Consider the following 20,381-nt stretch of genomic DNA (forward strand, 5'->3'; position numbering starts at 1 on the left):
ACCTAAATAAGTTGTCAGCACAGATTTAAGAGAAACATACCATAGTCACAGGACCATCAATGAAGCAACTGTGGGCTCTACCAAAATATAAACAGAGGGCACTGTTTTGGGATAAACGCAGAGATGGGAATGATACCTTTTTGTGTGACATCTGGAATGTCTCCAAAACAGCTGCATTTTGTGGAATCCTTTCCCCCAGTGCAAATCCATTCATGGCCTGAGTGATGGGGTGGCTACCTCTAGCAACTGAAGAGCAGAGGAAGTAAAATAATGGCTAGTAAGAGCAGGGTTTGTTTTGAGAGAGTTAATTGTTTCTTGTTGGGTTTTTCACTACTCAGAAGGCCTAATCTTAAATAAAAATTGGGATGGGTTAAAGCAAGGTTTTTGACACATGACTAAAAGCAGTGTTAAGACAAATGGTCTATAGCTTTCTCCTATTGTGTCAACGATGCTGTGGAAGATGATCAATGTAGGCCAGGCCCAGAGAGATTCCACGCTCCACTCACTGCAAACACCTCTCTGGAGCAGCTCGGATACACTGTGCTGCAATAGGTAAGAGCAACAGCATGCCACATGAGCTTAGCATTAATTTTGATTCATTTTGCAGGTCAAGCATGAAATGCCTCTTGTAGTGCTCTCTGGTGCTAAACGATTTACACCAGTTTAGAATTTTCCAATCTTAGCATCAATTATTTGTGACAATTTCAGATAGCTATCTAATTTTGGCAATGCAGTATTCATACCTAGGACTTCATTCCCTGTATATTGATTTCCTCTAAGCTTTGCTTTTTTGGAAAAATCTTTTGCACTGATACACCTGGTTAGCAGATGTGGCTTGGCTATTATATGTAACGCAATTAATCTGGAGGGCTGGCGTCACAGGACTTTCCGCGATGCTGTGGCAGCATTATTGTGATTCATTAGTGTCACTTCCTCAGCAAGTTGTAATTGGCAGTGCATATTGTTTCTGTAAAAAATCAGTCACTGTGGTGGTAGGAAAAAGAATGGCATATTTTCTTTTCTGAGGAAAACAAAGGTTATCCTTGTTTACACATCTAGCATGAATGTAAAATGAACAAGCTCCATCCTTAATTTGCCTCTTCTACCTCCCTGCAAAGCCTAGGTGTTAGAGGATGGCGTTGAGATGCATTCACCAGACAAAAAGTGTTTCCTATTATTAATGGCTGGAGGAGCCCTCTGTGTAATCAAAGGGCACAGCTGCAGTGATATACGGCCAGTGACAAACGGAGAGATCTTTCCTTCTCACTGCTACAAGCTTGCCAGCTTGCAGCCAGCAACTTCCAGCGCTGTATATCTGCAAGATAAATAGCGCGAGATATGAATATACGCAGTGCTTACAGTCTTGAAAAGTATTGTTATATCCCCCACATACAATCATTCTAAATATGACTTGAGTGCATTTTTCACAATTTCAGAGCTATTCTTGCTGTTTGGAAATAGATACAGCTTCTGAGCAGAGATTTAAAACCCTCTAACAACAGTGCTGCTTTCGGAGGTCTGGTTTGGAAGCGGATGTTGTACAGCTGATGGTGTCAGCAAAGGAGCTTTCATGAGATTCATAGCTCTCTTTTGCAGTGACAGGCAGCACTGAGCTTTTCAGTGAAAGGAATCAGCTAAAGAATATACAATATATCTTTTTTAATTTTCTGATATGCCTATGACAAAGCAATCTAAGGAAAGAACTCATTCTCTTCAATATGTGTGTATTTCAGAAAAAAACAGCCATTTCTTTTGCAGTTGTTTTTAGTCATGTTTTAGTCCTTTTGTTTTTACAAAAACAGATAATTCTGTGTAGCACTGTTTCTAAGCTAAGGATATATCTGAACTGAAACAAACTTTAAAGCTAAATAGGGAGTAATTGCCAGCGAAAAGCAAACAAAGGTTCTTGGTAAATAAAAGATTATGTGCCCTTTAGCCTGGTTTGCTGTTGGTGTAAGTGGGTCCAGATTTCCACAAACATGAAACCAAAGCTGTCAGTGGCAAGGCCAGCCTTGCACAGAGTCAGTGTCAGGAGGGTGTCCCCACGCACATGCAGGCACACAGGCACACACGGAGGAAGTTGGTGCCGCTCTGTGACCTTTCCATGAACTTTCTAGGAGATGCAAAGATCAGTCAAGAAGCCAAAGGTCAGCATTCATGCTGGTCACAAGCAAAAATCAGTTTTAACCAGACACTGGAAGAGTGTTTCTGCCCCTTGAGTTATCTCAGCAAAATACTAATAATTGCATTTTGTATAGAGAAAAATTGACTCAGTCAGTGTTTAATGTCTCAGCATGTCTCAGTGTTGCTGCACTCATTTGACAACTTGTTAGAAGCTATGTTCACTTTTCTCCTGTAATATATCTGTGCAGGGGAAAGATGGAGTTAAATAATATGAAGGAAGTGGCACAATGTGAGAAAAATCTGATAATTCAGAGTGAACAGTGCCATTGCTAGTGTTCGTGAGACACAAAAGTATGAGCTGAAGAAAGGAAATTACATGTTGATTGCCTAGGAAGAAAAACATTGAGTTAAAAGCAAGGCAACAGTAAAGGAAGTCTGCAATTTCAGTCGTAATTGACTTGTCCAGCCTCTCACACAGTACTTGGTATCAGATTATACCACAGTGGTATCTTTGTTTAAATCAGAGTTAAAAAAAAAAATCAGAATGAAATATACAAGTAATATAATCCTACTTTCAGCAGGTCAGAAGTGAAAACAAATGTGGTGATTTTGCTTCTGCTGTAGCCTGAGGTGGACATTTGCCCATGTGACAGCATACAAGATACATTTTAGCACAAAACTCCCATTGACTGCAACGGGACTGTAATCGAACCCAGACACAGCAAGTGCTGTATCCCAGAAGAAGCACAAACCTCTACCATATGACTGTCTTTACTACAGCAGGCTGGGAGGATTTTGTTCTAAGAAATGAGTTATTAGGAACATTATTTTGTTTCCCCTTGCCTCTGCTTTTCTCGCTGACACAGTCTAATAAATTAATAGTAAAGTTCCGCTTAGGAAAAATGATGAGTGAAGCTCAAGAGATGAAGCTACAGAGATGTGAAATTTTGGTTATGGATAGGAAAAGGATACCTTGAGTTTTTAACAGTGTACTTTAATAACAGCAAGTGGTTAATGAATACATTTTTATCTAACATACTATGAAATCTCTCAATATATTCTTCGACTCAGAAAGTTTTCCAAGTACAACAAAGTAAAGGAAAAAGAACATACAATATTTTTCCCATAACATAAAATATTTTTCCCATATTGGCTTATTGGTGACTACAGTTATTTCACACGCTTATTCTTTTTTAGAGTCATCTGAATTACTTTTACCACTTCCTCACATCTTTTAATTCCTAAAGCAAATTATTTCACTAATGGTCGCTCACTCTGGGGCTAGTTTTACTGTGCTTTCTTTTGTAAAAAACAAAACAAACAAAAAAGCCAAATCAAAACAAACAAAAACCAAAACAAAACAGCTGGGTTTGTTGTCCAGTTTTTGAACTAGAATATGAGTGAGAATGTCTCTGCACAACCCAAAACTGCAGCGTTTCCTGCCCTGTCACTGAGAACTGAAGTGCTTTTCAGAGCAGGGTCAGGAGCTGTCAGGAGCACTGAGGGTGCTTTGTGCCTGCCCCTGCAGTGGAAAGGCAGCTCCCTGCAGCTGGGAGCTCCCACCTGGACCAGAGCTGGGCTGAAGCTTCCAGCTTCTTCGTGAAAGGGTCTGGGGACTCTGGGCTCAGTGGTAATTGTAGATGAGGCTTGCATTGGGATAGTAAAGTAAGGCATAAATTAAACAAGTTCATGGCAGGCAGTATTTAATATAATAATACAGGGAGGACTTAGAGCCAGGGCTACTCTTCTGTCTCCATTACAGAGGAGAATAATGGAAAACGCGATCTTTTCATCTCTCTGCAAATATTTAACTCCTTTTAAAGTCCTTCTGATGATTGCATTTACTTCATGCTTGTGCCAGCTCTTCTGTGTGTGGGAGTGCTCGTAGATCCTGAAGTGACTGTGGAGCGTCTTCTCGTTCCTTCAGCCAGCGGAGAAATATTACCAGGCAGCAAATAAATGGTGCTGGCCAACTTCTACTTGGGTATGAAAGCATCTTGCCAGGGAACACTCTGATCCACATACACTGACTTCTTTTAAAAGCTGGAAGAGTCTGAGAGGACTATAAAAGAAGCTAAAGTCATGCTAATGTTTTTCAATGGTCAACATGATGACTAATAGACATTCAACTATTAAGATGAAAAGAGGCATCATCCCAGTCTTGGAAGCTTAACATTGGAGACAATCAGTACATAATTAAATGACAGCAGCAGAACATTCATCTTGGCACATTTTCAGGGAAGTTAAGTCTTGCAGACAAGCATGGTCTTATTTTTATTTATTAAATAGCAAGTTCGGGTGATAAAAACCCCAACAAAGCCACACAGTCACATTGAATGGACTAAACCAAACAAAGAGATATTGAGACACTGAAAACTAGAAGTCACCATGCTCTCTTGAGCCCTCAAGGGCCTCGTTCCTCTCCTGCTCTACAGCTGGTGGTAACAGCAAGGCAGGGGCAGGAACACACCACCCATACAGGAACAGGGCCAGTCCAGTGACAGTAACCAGAGTCAGCCAAATCCTCACATCCCAGACAAGTCCACAGAGCCAAGGCTGGTCAGGGGTCCAGCAAGGAAGTCAGGTCAGCAAGGCCACCTGGCTTGGCACAGTAGGAGGCAGGCACAGACACACCTAAAATGTAACTTCAGCAAGGACAAAGGGCAGAAGCCTGACCTTAAATGCAGCTCGGGAGGCACTGGGCAAAAGCCTCACAACAAGGCTTCTCCAGATCTTTCTCATGCAGCTCTTTCTCACAGCCTGGCTGCTTTCATAGCAGCTTGATCCAGGGCTCCTCAGCTGCCTGGCATCAGAGGGTGCAGACATGGTGAAAGCCTTGGTGGGGCTGAGGAGAAGAACCTGCAGAGCAGCTCAGGGCCCCAGCTGGGATCTGGGAATCATGGCAGCTAAACAAAGGAACACAGACTTTTCATACAATATACAGAGGAGGATGTGAAGGCAAGAAAATACCCAGCCTTAACTGGATTTCAGAAGGGGCTACCTTACCTGAAAATAGCATTTGTGAAAATGCTCGTGGGAATATTGGGTTGGTTCTTGAAGTACATTATGAAACTAAAAAAAAAAAAGGTTTAAAAAACCCCCAACATTCAAAGAAAAAAAGAGTCAGGAAAACATGCCTTAATGTTGAGGTTATCCAAGAAGGAGTTAAAAAGTGACTTAATCAAAGTCTGCAGGTATCTACATAAGGAAGAGATTTCTGATAACAAATAGCTATTTAGTCTAACAGAAAAAGGCACAATAAGATCCAGTGGTTGGAAGCTGTTGTACTTTCTCTAGCATGGGTCATTAATCATTGGAACAACCTACCACAGGATGTGGTAGATCATTTGAAGTCTTTAAATCAGGACTGCATCTTTACAAAAGAAATTCCTTCTCTCAAACAGAAAATCTGCATCTGATGCAGAAACTGAATTGTGCAAAGATTGAGGTGAAAGTCTTTAAAATATATTAAATTAAAAAAAAAAAAAAAAAAGCTCAGTGGAAAAAAATTTATGGAAAAGAAGCAGAGAAAGGAAAGGAAAAAGGTTTTCTTTCTAAAATATATGTCTTCTGTCCTTTAAACACAGTGTGAAAAAGACATGCTTTTTCCTTGAAGTTCATCTGGTGGCATTCTGACTGCACATGGTGATGGGCTCACCAGTTGTTATTTATGAAGCATGGATTCTTGGGCATGGTTAAAAAATACCATTTGGCCTTCTTTCAGTTAAATCCCATTCCTTTGAGGTCAGTTTAATCATGCCTGAAAGATATCTGTAAAACAGAAGCACTTTGAGTTTCCTACAGAGAAGAAAGCAAGATACCAGCCTGCAGGAGAGAATGCGACTCTTAGGTCAAAAAGAGCAAACAGGGTGCAATTCCAGGGCTGTACTTTTGAGTTCAGAACACCAAAGTTTATAGTCAGAGCTCCCATGAGGAGGGACAGGATTATATGAGGATATTTGCTACTTCTTATAGTTAATAGCACTAAACATTTATACAATTCTAGTGCTCTGCTTGGATAGAAACTTCTTTGTGGTGGGAGCTGCAAACAGAAAAGGGCAGGGAGCAGACAATCCATGCACAGGAAGAGAGCTGCAGCCCAAAGCCTCCAGCAGCCTGCACAGAAAACTTGAGCTGGTCTTCCTGAGTTGCTGCCATGACAAAAAAAGGACTGGTTTACCGTCTGCTTTGACCATGCATGAAGTCTTTCTCTGAAACTTTCTTTATGATTTTAGCCTCTGATACGCAAACAGCTGTTGGATAGAAGTGTGTGTTCCAAGTTCACTGGGCTTTTCATGATCAGAGAATAATAGTAAAGAGCTGGATGCAGAGATTATGCTAGCTTTGCTCCACCTGTCCTTTGGGATCCCGTAGTTCTGTCCCTAACCCTTCTGTGACCTAAGCATATTTAACACATGTAGCATGGCTGAGACAGGCATAAGGAAATGAAAATGCATAGGACATACCTGCTAATTGATGGTCTGCATGCCAAGGCACACAGCTGCGTGTGTGTGCGTGCTCCGGGAGCGTGCATGCCACATGTGCACCCCATCCCCCAGTGCAGCAGGACAGATTCCCAGTTAAAACACAGACCTCTCTGGAGTGAGTGGTCCCTGCCTCTACTCTTCCTGGAAAACCTGCTGCAGTACAAATATCAGTTTCAAACATTCAGTACAGTTCCTACTGTCAAATTTTAAATTCATTAGCCATTTCACATACTTTGCCATTTACACTGTTGGATCACTTCTTCTCTTTCCATAAGCTTATAAAAACAAACAATTAGTTAAGACAATTTCTATGGCTTTTCTTCCCACACAAGTAATTCTTAGCCTTGCTTTTTCTGAAGCCTGCTGTTGGGCTGAGCAGCATTTTTCCCCCCCGGGGTGTGTGTCTCACCAGTGATGGTCGCCAGATGAGGCTGTTTCAGGCTGACACAAAGTGCCATCTCCAGAGGCTGAACAGCTCTGAATTACCCCACAAGTGCTGCTGGCTGGAGGAGCCAGGGGGAAGGCAAGAGGCTCAGCTGCTGTTCAGCATGTCACAGCCCCAATCTGTCAGTCAGCACAGCCCAGATCCCACACAGAAACCTCCATGGGCTTTGGATCAAGCCTTAAGCATTATAGTACTTTGGGACTGTGTGTGCATGTGTGTGGTTTCTGGGTGTATGTTTTAATTTTGTTTTGTTCTGGAAATACCAAGTATGTCCTTTGAGACCATTAGAAATGAAGTTTATATAGACATGTTAAAAGACCACTGTAGGCAAGGATAATAAAATATTAAATCATTATGAGAGACATAACGACTGGTTTAAAATAGGAAGTACTGAGTTTTCCAAGTTCAGCAAGTATGATTATTTTTCTCTTTCATTTTCAGAGCACCTGTGATTATACAGAACTAATAATTTGAGAACTGAAACAAACTGGGTTTGTTTATGAGCAGGCAATATAAACTCATCTATCAGACTCATCAGGATGTGAGCCAAATCATAAATTACCATCTTACTGTTGGCTTTTAGAGAACAGTGACACTTCCTCCATGTGAAAATACGCCCCTTATTTTTGAATCAGGAAAGCTAACAGCTTTGCTTCTGGCAAGGACAACTCTAAAAGGAATCATTCCTAATGCAATCTGCCCTTGAAATAAAGCTTCCTCTCATCTGCATTCCCCGTGTCATCTGATATGGGCTTCAAATATAAAATTTTCATTGTTTTTCTATGACATTGTCAGGATGGGAAGAAATATTAGCAACATGATTCCTAACAGAATCTGCATGAAGTCGTCACACATTTGACTTCCTGCTAGACATAAATCCATTATCCTGCAAACTGTGTTGCTCACATGACATTCCTAGTAAGCAGCTGCAGTTGATAAGAGCTATTCTGCATAATTTGCTTTGAAGTATCTTTTAAGATAGAATTAACCAGATGATGTATTCTTTTTTTTCTTTCCCTCTTTGTCTCTCTTGGTGGTGATGGTGTTGTCATCATCATCGTGGTCCTGTTCCTGCAGAAATGTTTGTGGACTGCAGATACCCACATGGTATCTGTATACCTTGTGAGCAGTTTCTCTGTATCTTACACTAAATGTGTTTAAACCTAAATGTCTGGACTGCCAGAAATAACATAGAGAAATCTGGAACTGCTAAAATCACAAAATAAAAAGTCATTGTAGTTAGCCAGTATGACAGTGCTTGAAAATACATCTGATTTACCAAGAAATGAATGTTCTGTCTTTCCATCACCTTGCTTTCAAGTCCAAGTATGTATTGTTTTTCAAACACTGGCATTATCTGTAAAAAAGAGATTAGTTTATATTTGTATTGAGTGACAAAATCCCTGTCTCTAAGACACTGAATGGTTTTGTAGCTTCTTCCAGGGCATAGTTTTGCTGTGTGGAGAATCACATCTTTGCCCACTTGTTTTCTGCATCGCTTGCCATACACAATGCAAAGGAAGTAACTGTGAAAATGCAAATGAATATTCTCATGTAAGTGGTGCTAATATGATTGCATGCTATACATCTGAGTGGCTCAGAAAAGTAATGGGCACCATTCTGAACTGTGGAAACATGAGCCATGGTGAAAAAGTTGGAATTCAGATTTATTGCTTCTTTCTTCTCATCTTCAATGCTTGAATAAAAGAATGAAACATTTAAAGGACGCAAGTTTAAAGTATCTTAATTTCATCAGCTTCGGCTTGGCTTTTTGCTCTTCTATGTTCAAATGAAGCACCTCATCAAAATTACATTACAATTATAAATGAAATCAAGGTCCACTTTTTATTAACTTTTGCTTTTTATCCTCCCTCTATTTAAATGCATTGGCTCTGAAGTCTCCTGGCTGCAGACGCTGAGTGTTTAGAGGCAATACTGCAGACTTTTATGTTTTATGGATTCTACCAGAACAATATAACATGATACTGACAATCATAAACAGATACTAAGTTGTTTCAGTTTGGAAACAATTGCAGCCATATAACCCTTGGTGGGCTCTTTTATATGAACTTTTATTTTTCTCCGTACAATGGCTAACATGGGAACTATCCCCCCTCCAATAGAGCAGCTTGTATTTGCTCAGGAAATGGTTAAGTTACAGCTGGTCACCCCTGTTACTTCATGGAAATGCTTTGATTTGTCTTCCATACTAAAACAGTTAGAGTCATTTGTTTTACTAACAACTCCCCTCAGAGCAGAACCTCAATACCATCTTAAAGCAAAATTAACTTCACACATGACTTTGTCAAGAAGCTTATTTCCATCTCAGGAGAGTTCAAATTTCATGAAATCTGGGCACAGTGTAGTTAGGAGGACAGACTTTGGAAATGTCATTTCCTTCTTTGTGCTGCCCATACTGGCCACTCACCCAAGGATTTTTCAGGGGACATAAAGGCTTTCTTAAGAGTATAAAAATGCCTGTACTTGACCAGTTTACCCAGCTTGGCCATTGCCAAGAGGGCACTGGGCAAAATATTAATTGTATCTCCAACCTGCACTCTGACTTGTTCAAAGGTAACCTCAAGGATGTGTCTACAGCAGCTACACTAAAATAACTTTATTTTGAAAGCTTCTGATAATTTGTAAAATATTTGGCATATCTAAGAGTAGGAATTTTCCTGGACTGGATCATCACTTTCAAAAAGGGAAAAATATAGCTGCAGCCTCCCAAACCAACTGACAAGGCAGCTTAAAGATACCAACAGTAGATGGACAGCAAACATGGGCTCTGTATGTACCTTGCTCCACCCTTCTCTGAGGAATCCTATGAATATGAAGCTTTTTACTGTTAAATTTAAGTCCTGTAAGGGCAAAAAAAAAAAAGGAAACAAAAAAAATATTGTAGTTTAATGGTGCTAATTCTAGTTTGTCTAGCACATTCAGATCATTTGAGAACACCTTCTGGACTTGAAACAGAGAAAAAATGAAAGATTTCTCTTTGTTAGAATTTCAAAGCAGTTCGCATTCACCACAAGCCGCCTGCAAACAGTAAAGCTCAGAACACCAGCCCGTATCAAGTCATTAACCTTTTAGGACTCAATCAAAGCAGTGTTGTGTGACATTAATGAATGCTTTAATGTGGTATATAAAAGCTAACAAACATGGAAACTGGCAATGATTCATCAAATTTAATATTCCATCAAACATTTAATTTTGAAGACTGACACTTTTTTAAAATAATGCAATAGACTACAAGTTCAGAAGAGTGCCTTTAATGAGAGCCATTCCCCACTTTTTAGGACCTTTCCAAATTGCATTTAGATGCCCAACAAAAGCAAGAAATGTGCATAAAAAACTGAAACAGTTATGCAACCTTCTAAATAACATTTGAACATATTTTATGGAATCTGTTGAGAAGAGTGAAGGAAGTTGCCCTTATAAATACACTTGCAGTTTAGGTCGCACATTGTCTGCAGTCATTGCTAGGAGGCAAAAGCCCTGTTGTAAAACAGCTGGGCTTCTTGGCTTGGGGCAAAGGCAAATTCCACAGCCAGAAACCTAATTAGACACTTTTGGAATTCACAGCACCCTTTCACGCTATGACCTTTTCCTTTCTCTGCCTTCCCCTTGCTTCTCTACAGCTCACCCCCATATGTCCTCCTCCCCCCTGTCCCCACATGAACATCTGATCCTCTCCTTACTAAATATGTTGCTCTTTATTGCATAAATACTGTCTACTGGCCAAATTCAATCCTGCTGGTAATAAGACCAACTTGGAAGTCAACAAGTTTTATGTCATGGATAAATTTGCCCCTGTGATACATTTAACTTGTAAGAGACTCTGTTTACCCAATCTCCTAAAATTTTTTGAAAATATGGGCTGCAGGGAACTGATTTCAAAGAAACAGCTTTATCTGTCCAGGAAAATTTCAAAGTAACCAAAGAATTCTCATGTTGCCCTGGAAAGAAAAGCAAAATAGACCCATCAAGACATGGTCTAAGCCTGTCCCATTGCCAGGGCACCCACCTGAATGCAGAAAGCCCAGGTTCAAATTCCTGGAGGGACTTGAACCTGGGTCTCCCACATATGACAGGTAGATATGCCAGCTCCTGGTCCCACACTGGCTTCTTTCAGGACTGAAATAGCAATTCTGTTCTGACCCTGGCTTTTTCCCTGAAAGATTTTGCATACTCACAAAACACTTTTCATATTGACAGATAGGTATTTTTCAATGAACAGTGCCTCATCACAAATTTGCCGACCTCCTATACCCTCCAAAAAACAATTCACAACTTTTCTAAAAGACTAGCACACTTTAATTTAAATGTTATTTGTGTCAAGGGGAAATAATATCCAAAACCACATAGATATAAGAATCTAGATGTCTTATAAAATAAATGTACAACTGATAGAAATGACAGGCTATTAAATGTCACTGAAGACGTATAATTTACAGTGAGACTATTATATATCATTTTCTTAAATTGTTTTTTTAACGTAAGAGGCAGTTCTTATCCAAACTCATTTCCAGCCAAAGAGCATGTTCCCTCACACAGATTTTTCACTTAAGTAAAAACTGCAGGATTCATCCATTAAAAAAAAAAAAAAAGTATGATAAATAGGATATTTTAACTGAATTGGGTAATAGAGAACTGCTGTGCCACTCCTGAGAAATGTCTATAATTCACTTATGCCTTCTGGTATTTGTATAGCATGTTGACTCATGAATCACAGAGTAGCTATCATAAAAAAAACAATGTCTCCTTGACAAAAAATACATTTAACTCAGCTGAGATTTGCAGTTAAGATTCATGCCTGCATTTTTAAAATCACAAATACCATTACATTACACTTGGGGACCTGTTTTTGTAGACCTGGGCACTTTGGTGGTACATTTCCTGTTCCAAATCCCAGAAAGCACTAACGAGTTGCTTCTTGCCATGCTCCTGGCAGCATTATTCTCACTTTGCACATGGTAAAAATGAGGCAGAGGAGCTCAGAAGGAGGTCAGGGGAGAAGCAAAGTTCAAAGCTCAAGGCAGAGGGCAGAAGCAAATGCTGCTTTGGGCAGCTGGTGCCCCATGCTTCCCATGGTAGCCAGCTCCAACAACAGGTACCTCTGCAACTACCCACCAGCAGTACCTTTCCTCTGGCTGCCCTTTTGCAGAAGCAAGTGGACTTTTAAATTTTTTTTATTTTTAAGGAAATGTATTTTTTTCTCCAGCCGAAAGCATTCTGATACAGTTTTGGCCCATGAGGTAAGAAACAGACAGGTTCATGCAGATTTTTATTAAATATGTAGAGCAGTTGGGATAGGAGCAGGTGAGAGGTGCCTACCAGGGGATGTCAGTAGGCTTTTGTCACATCTGAAATGGTGAGAAACAGTACTTGTCACAATCATTGGCAATGAGAAAGGGAAGAAAATACCTACAGGGTGTGCAGAGAAAATGGCCAGATTTGGGTTTTCCTCCAAGGAAAAAGTGTGCATTTCTCAAGGCCTATGACAGTAAATATCAGTTGGCATTTGCAGGGTGTCACAGGCGCCAGGTGAGAGGACAGCCTGCAGAATAAAGTCTCAATATCAGCAGAGAAAGAAACAAATCCAGAGGGCTCTTTGTGACTTCAAACCCACAGAATATTGCCTCTACCATGGCAACTGGGGATGCACAGTCCTGAGCCAGGCACGTTGGGCTGACTTCCAGTTCACCCCAGCCTCGTCTCTTCAGCCAGGACTGGAGGGGTGAAGCATCTTGCTCAGCCTGCACCCTAAAATGATCTCTCATTTCATCTTCCCCAACAAGCATGAATCTACAACATGCTATTGCTTTTTTTGCTTGAGATTCAGTATCTCAATCACTGAAAAATACCATTCATTATCATTTGCAACTATCATTTTAATAATAAACTAAACCTCAAAACAACACTAAGTGTGCATGATTGCTAAGTGGTCAGCATCATCCAAGTCCCCTGGAAAAACTAATTAGTATGTTACTATATATCTGCATACCTGGGAGATAAATGTTGTTCACATCCCCTTCCCTGAGGACAGAATGGAGATGGTTCAGTAAAACACTCTTCTTCTTAATATGCAGGGTTTGTTGTAGGAGCAGCTCAATTCATATTTCCACCAGTTTGATGGTAAGGGAGCAGCAGTAGCAATATTAATCTGCAGTAACCTGTCAGTGAACTCTACAGCTAATATGATGTAGTTATGATTTTACCATCAATCAGAACTGAACAGGCCCTGGACAATCCTTACAGCACTGCCTCAAAAAATCTAATTGTGCAAAAGCTTCATCAGTTTCCAACATTTCTTTTTTATCTGTCACAGACTTTTGGCCTACTACACAACCTTTTATTATTGGTCTTATTGCATTAGCTTGTAGGACAAAAAAGAAAAGGCTAAATCTAAGAGTTCCCCTGCATTCCATCATTTGTTACCATGTAGGATCCTATTTGACAGTTCCATATTATTTTAGATTTAGATAAATATTCTTAGGACATATGGTATTGCATGAACTTTTGAACCACTGATTGCCAACATATAAAAAAGGCTAGCAATATTTTTACCTCTGCATTTGCATGTTCAAATGTATAAGAAATAGATAACAAAAAATAGATAATAAATGGGAGAATTAAGCTGTAATCCGGATTGGATTAGACAAAATGTAAACCCAGACTTTGTTTTTTCTTTTAATTAATTGCATTCATAGAGCAGCAGAATAGTTAAAAATGAATTATTAACAGCAAATATGAACTTCTACAGGATTTAGAGTTCTACTAGTAATTAAGATAACCGTTCATTATTCTTTTCAGGCATTTTTAGTACAACCATTTATTATGTAGTTTTGTAGCTTAAATTAGATGTGAATGTGTGTGTGTGTGTGTGTGTGTGTGTGTGTGTAAATATCATAAAAGAAACACAGACAGGCATTCTCAGCCAGAAGCTTTCCTTCAAACAGTGGCCATAAGAGATTACAACGTGCAGTGAGAGACATTACAACCACACTATTTCTGGTGAGTTTACTATGCGAGAAGTTCTGGTGTAACTTTTGCGATTTTAAACATATAAACCCATCAAGGAAGATGAACTATTAACATTATCTGTTTAGTCATTTTAATCTTTTGCATCTTAAATGTAATCAGGCTTTTCAGAACTGAAATTGCTAATCAGCATGTTGGATAAATGTTTCCATTTTAAAATGTGCACATTTAGACATAACAGCTGGCTGTAAAGAATATATTTATATTTGTGATTTAATGTATCACAAACTTTATATTTGATTTCATTTAGCTTTACCGAGAAACTGAGAAAATTTTTGCTAGCATGATCTGTTTTGACAGCAGTTTTACAGCAGCAGAAAAGCATGGAGTAATAAATGAGGTGTGCATACAATGCATTATGTAGTGTTTAAAGCAAGCATGTCTTTTTAACAAAGCAGATTTTTTTTACACAATTTCAAGTGATTTCACCCATTTCTAACATGAGATTAATTCATGCGAAGCAATACAGATTGTGCATAAACAGAACACAGCACTCTTCTCCACTACAATAGCTGTTCATTAATTTTGCAAACTGTGCTCAAAACTGAGGGGAAATATTGTTTTCGGAAGAATTCTAACTTCAAAGAAATATTTTTGATGATACGAACATCAAATGAATAGCTGAGTTTTAGCCTTCAATCAATCATAACGTAAAGTAATTGTAATCTAATAAAAATAGCCATACAAAATAAGGAAATGGCAGTTGCATCCTGTTAAAAACATGCAGGAATGCAACTTTGGAACTACTGAGAGAACCGAGGCTGTAGAAAGACAAAAACAGGATGTTAAATTCTTACGACAATTGGAAGCAACTGATTTTTTAAGCCCCCGCCACCACCCGTGATCATTTGTTCAGCAGCCTCTAGGGGGTTCTGTGCGACTGCAGAAGCATGCAATTTCATGAGAGCACCTAAGAACAGGTTAGCAGAGATACAGGCATTTACACCGATGTTAAAATGTCCAGCTGCATTGTCACTGCTGCCAATTTGATTGCTACACTAGTGCCAGTGTTCTCTAAAGTGAAAATCACAAAAGAAAGTTCTTGAGAATGTCAGCCCACTTAAGAATGTGTACTTGTCATCATGGCAATAATAAAAACATTTGTTATAATTAATATAATTACATTAAACTGCATGTAGTCATTACTTAGGCAAGCATATTTAAATACCAACCACAAATTTATTCACTTTCCTTTATGTTTTTAACAATTATTAACTCCTTGTTTTAGAAGACAGTCAGTAAGAAATACTAGTTTTCCTTCATATTTCATATTCCTGGTTTTGCAAGAGGCTGGAACTTTACCACCACATACTAATTCTCCTCTGTACTTTAAGAGTCAACTACAAGATGTTATAGGATTCCTGCTATTAAAAAAATCAGTAGACCGTTAATAACAGAATGGAAAAAAAAATTTAAGTTAGTGTGGTACAATGTGTCATGCCTGGCCAACCACAAATATAGCAATAGAATTATAAGCTCAGTTGGTTAGAGAACAATAAAGCCACATAAAAGTTCAAAGATTAATAACAGTATAATTACCAAAAAACCTCAAGCCATTCTTTAATGAATATTATAACAAAAATAACATTTGGGGATTTCAGAATCTATTAGTCTGGATTTTTCAAACATGAGAATGTGTAGTCAGAAATCCTGATTTTCTCTAGAAAAGATCATTAAAGAAAATACTGAATATTACCAGAGCCTGCTAAATTATTCTGATTTGCTATGATACCTGCAAAGCAGTTCAGACATTACAACAAATGAGTTCTCTTAGTCATAGCTGTCACAAGAGGGTGATTCTTACCTCACACTTGTGGGGAAATTCATAGAATAAGCTATACAAATAGTTCCCATAATAAGGATTTTCTTAACCTTTATTATTCACATGGCCTCACTGTTACATAAAAGGTAAATAAATGAAAGTTCTAGCTGGCACAGGTTTAACTACAAATTATAAAAGACCTCTTTCTGGTCAGTAAGTCAAAGTCAAACCTGGGCATTCTATAGAACAGGGCTGGATGAGTCCAGGAATCAATGCCTGGCTTTGCTGGCCTCATGGTTCATAGCTAGAGGAATGCTTCTTCTAGGCATGGTCCTTCTTGTGATGGACTGCCAGGCAGGGATGTCATGCCCTCCTGCACCCGAAAAACCTTGGTCATCCTACATCTTTGGAAATCAAAATTTAAAGGCGGCTTCTCCAAACTGGAATTTAATACCTGCAGTTTAAGCTGTCTGTGGGACTTAGGGCGAGATTTGTCCTGGTCACAAGCCACAGTCACACACAGCCCCCACCACAAGTATGCTGTGACTGGGTCAGAGGTTTGGTGGTTCCTGTGGCATGGCAAAGCTCCCAGGCAACCTCCTGAAAACACAGCCCCACCTTCCTGTGGATTTATGGCATGGAAATTGAAATAAGATTAGTAAAACCAAAGTGCTGGGCTATTAAAAGGATTGCAAAATATACAGTGCAATTTGATATTGCCCAGCTCACGAAAGCCTTTTACACTTCAGCCAGAACACCAGTTACAGTGAGGTCACTGTACCTGCACACAGCTTCTTTTGCAGTATACTGGCACTGCAATGCAAGTTTGAGTGAATAACAGTTATGAGCAAGCAGAGAAGTAGAATATTAAAAATTCCCAGGTTAGACTGGCGAGAACACTGGCACATAACAGGTGCAATTTTTTTCTCATTTTAGAAATATTTTTTAAGATTTATATGTGTTCAAAACAATTAAGCCCAAGCTTTTCTTAGACTTCCTACTACTTGATGTACAATACAACAGGTGCTGCCTGTTTCATCTCCCAAAACAGAAGCTTATCTAGAGAAAGCAAGAGAGCTGTCTTAGCTTCTGCTAACAAGTCCAGGATATTCAGAGCTCTCCAAAAGGATTTTTGAGATTTCATTTTTTCCAAAATGTCAATGAGGGATGGGTAACATGCATGCATGAGACCATGGGCTATCTCAGAGACAACCCAGGGAAGAGGCAGACAACATGAATAACAAATGTCTATTACTTTGTGGTCAGTCATAGGAGACCTCATTCAAAGCACAGTCAGGTTAATAACATTTTGAATGTCTACTCCAAATTAATTTGTCTCAGATTCTGTATAACCACAAACAAGTCAAGAAAGGCTTCCTTGTGTTAAAAAAATACGAGCTATCAAAATTCACAAAATTGAAAATAAAATGTGACAGGGAATCAAACATGTCCTTACTAATTTCAAAATGCTAATATTTCCTTTCTGGATATTTAAGCTTGTCTTGAGTTAGCCTGAGTTTCAAAGGAAAATGTAAACTCAAACAATTTTTGTTTTCCATTAAAAAAATGTTGACACAAGTCCTTCAAAAATTAAAAAATTTTCCCACTACTTTCTAAATCAAACAATTTCGAAACTATGACCCTTCCTTGAAATCATTTTGGTTGCAATGACTCACTAGTTTTATGAGAAAACATACCCTTGTGACTACCTATCCCCTTGTGAAATCCTAGAGAGCAGATTCCCATCATGTCACACATTTGGGTCCATTGCTCAACATTTCTGTGAACTGGGTAGATGGTTCAGGAGTATTTTAATTCTTCCTTTATATATTTTTAAAATAAATAAATAAATAAAATTTTGTTGCGTGTGTAATGCAATAGGGAGATTATTATCAACTTAAAAGGAAAATTAACAGTTAAATAAAAATCATAATCAGGGCATGAAAGCCCTTGAAACTAGCAGCTTGACTGGCTATTTTCTGATACATTGACCTTATGTACACAGTGAGGGCAGTGAACACAAGCCTGTTCTCCATTCCCATCAGGGCGCAGGGGAAGGGTTACAGCAGCCCATCATGCAGCCTCTCTGCTTTTATTCTAAGCCAAGAGGCAATAGTTTCCTCTGTAATTGAGCTGAAGGACACTTAAAAATAATTAATAGGATTTGGTGCAACTAGTATTATTTGTTGTGTTGTGTGCCTTCTAGTTTTTTATTGCCCGCTTCCAAAGCATAAAGGCTTTTCTTCAGAAAGGTTGAATACCAACTGTTCTGAAAGTAGTCCCAAGGCAAGACAGAATATAAATAGCTCTGCAAGCACAACAAGCTGAAGGCTCCACAGAGGCGAAAGTACATCAAGTAATTAAAAAATACTGAATCATATAAGTAGGGAATATCCCTTTACACTTGCAGGACATATATATTAAAAACACTACCAGGATCTCAATTAAGTGTCATGCCAATGGGAGTAATGCGTAAACAGGAAGGGTAAATGCACAAGGGTCCACATGCAAAACTCTCCCTGAGGCCAGTCCACCTTCCCCACTTCCCCTCAAGGAAGGAACAAACTTTTGTCACCCTTCTAAAAGCACGTAAGCCATGTGTCCTCTTCCTACAGCTGCAGATCGAGCAGCCTCGTGTGCCTAAGCCATCCAGTCCCAGGTGGCTCTTGCCTCCCCCAGTCCCTCTGCAGTGGGCCAAGAGCTGCCAGAGTGATGGGCATGGGGTGGACATGTGGATGAAGTCCTCACCTCCTTATATATTTATTTATTTACTTATTATACCATTATCTATACCGTGAATGCATTATTTCCAGAGGATCTGGTTTCTCCACACTCCCACAGGTGGAGCAAACCCAGCCATATGTACCAGGCCTCTGCAACGGCAGCCAGGTCTGATGTGGAGCAGATATCTGACAGCACAGGGGAAGGCTGTGCTTTAATTGGCTCTTTTTATGGGCCTTTCATACTGGGATTGACTTGACTTTATAGGAAGTCCTGACCAATGCACAATGGAACCAATGCACAAGGCCCTTCAGGGGGGTGCTAAGCAGGGCCCTACCTGACACTGCAGCACCATCCATCACGTCAGCAACCTCCACAGCTCTGGGAGCATGATTTGTTAGTTAACACAGCCTTTGTTAGCTCACTCTCCAGCAGCATACACCGGTGGAGATCTACACCTTTCACAAAATTGCCAACAATAGGCAAGAAAGAACTTACCAAAACTAGGCCAGGTCCAAACTATACACTGATTTGAATCAATCAAAAATGTGTCCAAAAATAATTGCTTATCACAGAGATGATCTTTCTTGCTGTAGAATCTGAGGAAGATTATCTTCACAATTAAAATGATATTGACACTCCTAAAATCTAGTTTTTATCTCCTTTTAAACATATGCAAGAAGTAGGAAACAGAAACCTTATGGATGCGGACTTTTTCCTCTTGTTGTTTACCTCTATTTATAAGAGCAAGCATATATGCACCTCAAATATTCTAACAACTACTGGTGGTGCACTGCATGCTGTATCAGAGGAATAAAGAACAGAGCTGATGGAACGGGGAGAATAATTTACTGTGCAGTAGTTTCAGCTACCAGTGACTGCAACAGGAACTCAGCAGATGTTTTCTTGATAAAGGTTGTTTCTTGTTGCAGAAGCAGCAGCAAAATCCATAGCGTTTTTCTGCAGGACTCTGCACATCATAATTCTGCCATTTCAGTTAGTCTTAACAGCTGGAGGATAAAAAAATGTTCCACTGCATTATTTGAAATTTGTCACGTTGATTTAGTTTCATTACTGTTATTAAATTTTATTCTGGAATGGTTTACATATCAAGAATACATAATGGGTTTCTGTGTGGCCTGGGATTTATTCCTCGAATGAGGAAAGGACTCTACTGTGACAAAGTCATAAAGCCTTATTGACTTGATCCTTTGCCATAAACATTGGATTCAGGGAGTTAGACTGAATAATAAATTGATACAATGGTTGTATTTTCATCAGGAGAATAATTCCTTCCAAAACAGAACCTAACCGTAAGTCTAGATCTATTGAATTGTTTTAGAAATCTTCTATTTCCAGGCACAAATAGGAAAATATTCTCCTAATTAGGCAATAAGGGTAGAGAGAAACAGCACGAATATGCATATTTAACATATTGTTCCAATCCTGAAGGAAAATAAAATAAGACAAAAAATGTAACAAAAATTAAATGTGCACAGACATATGGAAGGATATAAATATGCAAAAGGGTGCTTCTAAACAAAGAAATGCTGAACACAAAAAGGCCTTTTAAAATATAAGTTGTATTGAAAGACAAGATGAGCAAACAAATTGAAATTACAGACGATAGTCCAGTCTGATTCAAATTCAGTTTTTGGATCTCTTCTTTTCTAATGGGACCACTCACAAGTCCGAAAAACTTTTGAGTTGGCTCTAAATTTTGTGCTATAAGCCAACATTTAAATGTGAGTGACTGCCATTTTGTCACGTTCCTGGAAGGCAATTTGCACACAGGAGA

Source organism: Melospiza georgiana, chromosome 7 (genome assembly GCF_028018845.1).
Source record: "Melospiza georgiana isolate bMelGeo1 chromosome 7, bMelGeo1.pri, whole genome shotgun sequence".
In the NCBI taxonomy this organism is placed as follows: domain Eukaryota; kingdom Metazoa; phylum Chordata; class Aves; order Passeriformes; family Passerellidae; genus Melospiza; species Melospiza georgiana.